This window comes from Brienomyrus brachyistius, chromosome 15 (assembly GCF_023856365.1).
Source record: "Brienomyrus brachyistius isolate T26 chromosome 15, BBRACH_0.4, whole genome shotgun sequence".
Lineage (NCBI taxonomy): Eukaryota > Metazoa > Chordata > Actinopteri > Osteoglossiformes > Mormyridae > Brienomyrus > Brienomyrus brachyistius.
The window spans coordinates 14131089-14137482 of record NC_064547.1 but is presented as its reverse complement, the minus strand read 5'-3'; the positions used below and the strand labels follow the sequence as shown (position 1 = coordinate 14137482).

General features: G+C 39.5%; 1 long non-coding RNA gene across 1 annotated transcript in view; it reads left to right on the top strand.

Annotated features, from left to right (window-relative positions):
- Positions 1 to 3126: 3126 nt before the first annotated feature.
- LOC125709380 (uncharacterized) overlaps positions 3127 to 6394 on the top strand; it is a 55816-nt gene continuing 52548 nt past the window's right edge. Inside the window, exon 1 of the long non-coding RNA XR_007382690.1 lies at positions 3127 to 3337. This is a non-coding gene — a long non-coding RNA (uncharacterized LOC125709380). The remainder of the gene's footprint in view (positions 3338 to 6394) is intronic.

The following is a 6394-nucleotide window of genomic DNA, read 5'->3' as shown; positions in this document are numbered from 1 at the left end:
CAGCGTAACATCGAAATACATAAATGGTTGTTGGTAAAACACTAACTCTTAATCAATGTATTGGGGCATTCCAATCGATTACATAAACGAAAATCTATACGCAGCACGGGACCTGCGCGGACTTTCTGTTTCTTAGCAGAAACAACTATATACAAAAAGGAGTAAAGTAAAAATACAACACATTAGTTCATTTAACGACCAAGTTACAGATGTTCTCAATTATTTTCATATATAAAACAACAGTCGATGTTCTGATGGCCTCAATTACATTAGTTCTTAATACACCAAAACTTATTTATAATATGAAACTAAGGCATATTTGAGTGATTTAATTCATAACGCTGTTTGTTATAAAATAAATAAACAATTTCATTGTAATATTTCATCAGTTATGGAAAGATGTATCCATTTGACGATCGGTGAATTGCGTCGATCTGAAAACGTTAATTAATTAACTTAAACAACGTGATTGGTTAAAGCTGGGATTGTTAAAACAGGGAAACGCCAGTTAAATAAATGTATATGAAATCACAGCTGCTACCATGTGGGAGCATGACTGAGTAGAGGGGCTTTGATATCGGTGGCATTCTGTTTATTTGATAAAGAAAATCAATGTAAGTGACTGCAAAGCATTTAGCGAGGCGTGTGTTGGTGAGTGGGGTTTTGAAAAGCGACTTCACTTGGTTAGTCGATCACATCAGGAAATCTACACTAAACTGTACACCCAGATAGACACTTGGTCACTACACTCCCTCTTTCCAATCTTTTCATCCCCTTTGCCCCCTCCCACTTGGCCCCTGCTCCTCCCTGTGCGGATCTTCTCGACGTTGATCCGTATTTAATTGACCAATAAGCAGAATTTCTTTTTTATTTGCGTATATGACGCGTTCCTCCTATTTCAAGGGACCCATTTGATTGCGGCTTTAATTTTAATGCACAAAACCTACTGAACAAGTTACACAGAAGTCAAAATAGATTCGTTTACACCTGGAGTCTGTGGGCTATTTTTGTTCTGTATTTTACCAAGTAGAACCAAATCGTTAATGAATAAGTCTAGTTAAAGAAGATCTTCTTTTGTTTTCCTGCCCGGGTTAATGTGATGTTTTTTTCCGCCTTTTAATAATTCTTTTGAATTTACTGCGTTTAATTACATATTGATGCTAACTCATTTTCTTCATGTATATTATGCGTAAAAAATCGGTTTCAATCTCACATTTTCCTCTTGCAGTGATGATGATAAGCGAGATCAAAATTATGTTAACGAGGTTGGAAATTTTTGCTTATGAGTTAAAGTGCAGTAAACAAGCTCGCATCTGAACACTAAGCCGTCACACGAAAATTAAGTCATGATCGTCTATTTTGATGAGGGTGTTTCTTTTTTTAATTTAAAGATGCCACCGGCTTCAGTTAACCTTTATACAACCTCTCTTCTATGGTTTTGCGTCAGTACACGTCTAGTAGCGCCAGTGGTATATTTTGACTTTGTAAATAGCCCTTGTAAAATTGGGCAGCATCATCCAAGCAATAAATCAATAACATGGCGAACTAACAGATACATCTGAGCAGTCCGAGTCATCAAAACCACAAGAGAAAAAATCTAGCAATAAAAGCCTAAATATTCTGTTTAGAGTCGCTGATTAATGGCATCCACAGCGTGCCATGGAAAATACGTGTAAATTATGCATAATATCACAAACAGTCAATTTTCAGGTCTTTGTCCGTGCTGTTAAAATACATTAAAGGGCAGGATATAATTATAGATGGTGGGGCACTTTTAGAGGACAGCATTTTGCCGAACACGTTTCCTCATTTGAAACTGTATTTTGGAAAACAGGCGGATATATTTCAGGCGTCTGGTAAATCAAATTCGACAAAAATGTATTATTTATTGTATGGTTTTATTTATTGGTTTGTTTGTTTATTTGTTTATTTTGCAAACACACCATTGGTGTGCATACAGAAACTCAGGGATCCACTGTCTTTCTCCGGTGATGCGAGTGGCAGACCTATGACCTCGCGGCCAACTTCAGACTAACGCGCTTTGTCAGACGCGGAGAAAGACAGTCGCCATCGCCGCATACATTTCCTTTGTCAAAACGTCCTCTTATAAAAGGAAAAAGGAAGAAATCACACACTGCTGCATAATCCTGTTTTATGTGGTTATTAAGTTTACTGTTATCGTGATGATGCACATGCAGGGACAGAGAGAGAGAGAGAGAGAGAGAGAGAAAGAGAGAGAGGGGATGTCTGAGGAAAAGGGGCATACTGTGAACTCTGGACGTCACAGATAAATAAACAGATGCTTCATTGTGTACACATTTAAAAAAAATATTTCACAAACTTATAAACTTTTCTTATGATTTGTATTTCATACACTTCAAATGGATAGTTTTTTAAAATTTGATTTGAAATTTAACTTAATACCAATGATACTGTTGAATGTAACAGAATTATGTTTAGTCCACGTATGTTTTTTTAGTTTCCTGTATATATGGAATTTAACTATTCTTTTTACAAGAGCCTGTACCTTAAAGACGTAAAAAATAACCAGAAGACAGTTTGTGGTACTGAAGGTGATGGTTTATTTTGGTATAAATATCTGTTTAGCTGAGATCGGTACTGCAAATGGACGCCCTACCTCTAACATATCAAAGCTGGGCCAAAATAAATGTAAAATGCACATAAGGTCAGAATACAGACCAAAACATGAACTATTATTACATTTTGTGTGATGAATGTACAGATATATTAAGTGATATTTTCAAAAAATTTGTTCACAATGTTGATGTCTGATGTTATTAAGAATCAAATAAAGAGATATATGCAAGAGTTTTTAATGTTTTTCTTCCTTTGTGGGCGCATATCTGACCTTATAACATTTTCATATGTCAATGTTTATGACATACTCTGTACACTTTTAGAACAAGAATACTGTTTTTCTACCCAATAAATATGTTTGCAATTGTACTGGCACATACATAGACGGTACAGTCACACTTTATTCTAAGAGTAAAATGTACGCACTGTGGCGGTTTTGGGTTGCAGTGAGGGCTGGCGACCAGGATCTTCCTGTGAAACAGGAAAACCTCCAGTTTTCCTCAGTTGTTCGTACTGGAAATGCACCCAGGGTCCAAATAACTGCGAACACCCCCTCAGTGCCGTCTAAAGGCTGGAATCTGTTTGCGCAGATATTTCAACAGTGCCAGCTAGGGAAAAAAGGGGGGGACAGTTGGAAAAATTGAAAAAAGGAGATGAAATCTTTCACTGGAGGAGCATGGTGAGTCTTCGGAGAAGCGCGTGTGGTGACTAATCACGGAAGATGATTCCCATCTATTAGGTGAGTTTTTGGTTGGGTGTTGGCTTTGTGTGAGGGCGGCGTGTCACGCGAAGACAGGCAATAAGTGATCATTTTTTAATGCGAAAGTTAGAGTGCGGGGATCGATTATTTGCTACCTCTGCTTTTGCTTTCAAAAATGCTTTAAATTTTTCTTTTACTAAAGAATTTCCCCTGGGACCAATAAAGTTTCTCTTATCTCAATGTCATATGCATTATTATGCATTTAAAAAAAATATTGTGTGAATAGTGTATTTTTTTATATACTATTTTGTTGTATATATATATATATATATATATATATATATATATACGAAGAATTATATAAGAATATAATGTAGTGTATCAAGTTCTGTTGATATATGTTTAATTTGCTTTTGATAGTGGTCTTCTACTCTAAGTCTATATCAAAAAAGAAGGTTATATGAAGGGAAGGATATAACTGATAGCACTTGGATACTCTGTGACTAAATCAATAGGCATATTTTTACATTTTAAAATGTATGCAAGTCTACACAAAAAAGGGGGGATTATTTATGAAATATTGATGCACGTATACCATACGCACGTAGCCAGCAGAACTTCCCTGAACAGAATGCAAATGGCAGCGATTGAACAGATGCTATCCCGCCAGAGCTGAAGGATTCAGTGGTGTTAAGACTCCTTCAGTCATCTCACCTGCTTGTGCTCCTGGCTTAAATCACACATGAGGGATACCTAGGGAGAGCTATTTCGGCAAGTTTAATAGGAAGACAGTTAATAACCCCCTCCCCCTATCCTTATCCTCGTGCGCTATCAATCACAGCCGTCACCGGCGTGCTGAATCTAAGCAAAGGTGTTCTTCACAGATGACTGATTAGAAACGCAAAATCACAAAATCCATCTTCATGGTCACTTTTATTATAGTCATTTTTAAACTGACAGCGGCCTGCTAAGTCTTAGCATGTTGGGCACCGCATATATTTCGCTGTGACGCACTCCGCCGCAGGCAGGATGTCCGTCGTCTACCAGATGTGTCTCCGAGTCGCTTCCGCCGCCGCGTGTATTCTGCAGCTTTATTTGTCACCATTTACATTTATGCACGTGTGCCATTGTATGCGCGCTTGTGCGTGAAGTGGCCGGAAAATGCTGCACTCCGTCCGTATTTTCCGTGACTGTACATGCGTCAGCTGGTTGCGATGCATCAATCACGCCGCATTCATGTAGCTGCTAAGGATGCGCTTGGAAATACGGGCGCATGAAGCTGATTGGCCCATTCCATAGGGCGCTGAGAGGACCCGCACTGATGTCCTCGTCCGTTACAATTCTGGGCCGTCTCTTCTGTGAGTTAAAGGGTAACCTTCGAACAAAACTGCGAGTCAAATAATCAACATGCAATCATCTGAGGAAGCGGCAGGAATGCTTTTCTTGCGAAATGGGCAGCTTTAAAGGTGCTTCCCTGCACCATCTCCCCGGGAACACCGATATGCTAATCGCAACTGACATCAGTCCAAAAATGAGTCAAGGTTACACATGTATGAGATTAGATTTATAGACATCAGAATGAAAGTGGCTGGTCAAAGACAGGCAAGCATTGTCTCTGGGACCTGGGGGCTGCCATTTCTTATGAAGTTCAAAAAGCATTCCGGCGACTAGCTAATCAAAATATTACCGCTCGTGCTTAAAATGAGCATTCCAAGAACATCATTTATCTAAAAGGTTATGTCTTTTAAATGGTTTTATCCTATTTTTCCACAGTGACGTCGCAGTCGCAGTTTTGTTTATTCTCAAGTGCAACAAGATATGATTTCTTTTTCCCGTGAAGCTAATATTGTAGTCCACGTGTAAATTTTACAGGAAAATTCAGCACCGGACCATGACGGTCTCCAACACAACAAAATAAGAAAACGAAATTAACAGGCAACGTTAATACCAGAACCATTTCTAATATACCCAAGACAGAACATAGAGTGTAATTCATTGTATTATTGTAATGTTTTGATAGATTTAAATGTGTAAGAGATGATATGATTTTTGCTTGGCCTACATGCTACGTTGTAGTGCATGATGCAGCTGCATCTTTTGTAAATGGATGCAGATTACTGTCTGTCAGATAATGGGGTGCTTGGCTGACCCCGTGGTTGTGATTAGTTGTCTGACATAAAAAAAGGAAAAAAATTTTTTTAAATGAATTAAAAATGCAATGTCTCTGAAGAAGTTCGAACTCTCTTGCTTCTGCACATGCAAACACGCGTGCACACGTGAACGCTATTGTAATTACGCCCAGTTTTGCTCAAAACAATAAAAGGAACATCTGTCCAAAAAAAAAAAAAAAAAACGCATGAAAGGCAGCTTCTGTGCTGAACGTGTGAGAATGAATTGCTGACAACTGCTAACTACTGTTACATTCCCAGAAGATTAAATGTCCTAGGGTCCATATTCTGTATCACTCTTTCGGGGGGGGGGGGGGCAGGCACAGATAAATCCAAATGAACCACCGCACAACGCTCGCTGAGAGGCAAACCAAGACAAACAGCATATCAAACCTTAACCCGCAAAGCTCCCGTTGTATCCCGCTGGCATTAAAAACCCCAGACACACATATGGCATGAACAAAACGGGAAACATATAGAAAATGGCCCCCACGTCTTTGCATGGCGAGTATTGTATACTGCGGCAATGGATTTAGAGAACAAACAGAAAGGCAATTCCCACAGCACACCTGTCTTTGTGCAGCCTGCGCATGACACCGTTCCCCTCCTCATTCTCCCTCCGCTTTGCGGGCTTTCCGGAAGTCTCCCTGGATCCCTTTTCCTACCATAAAAAAAGAAAAAGTGCAAAGAACCGCACACAGAAGGGTTCTGCAGGCTTCAGGTTGGAGAGATGAGTGGGCAGGCCACAGCGGTTAACTTTCCCGGTAGTGGTGGGGTTCGTGTCCCCCCACGTCCCCCTACCCCCACCCCCGGTGCTCTTTAGAGAGGAAAAAAGCAGCACAGGAGACCCAGGTCATGTAAAATGCATAAGCTGTATTTAAAAATAATTTAATTCTCGAAGCGAGCAACTCTTGAAAGATTTGGGGGT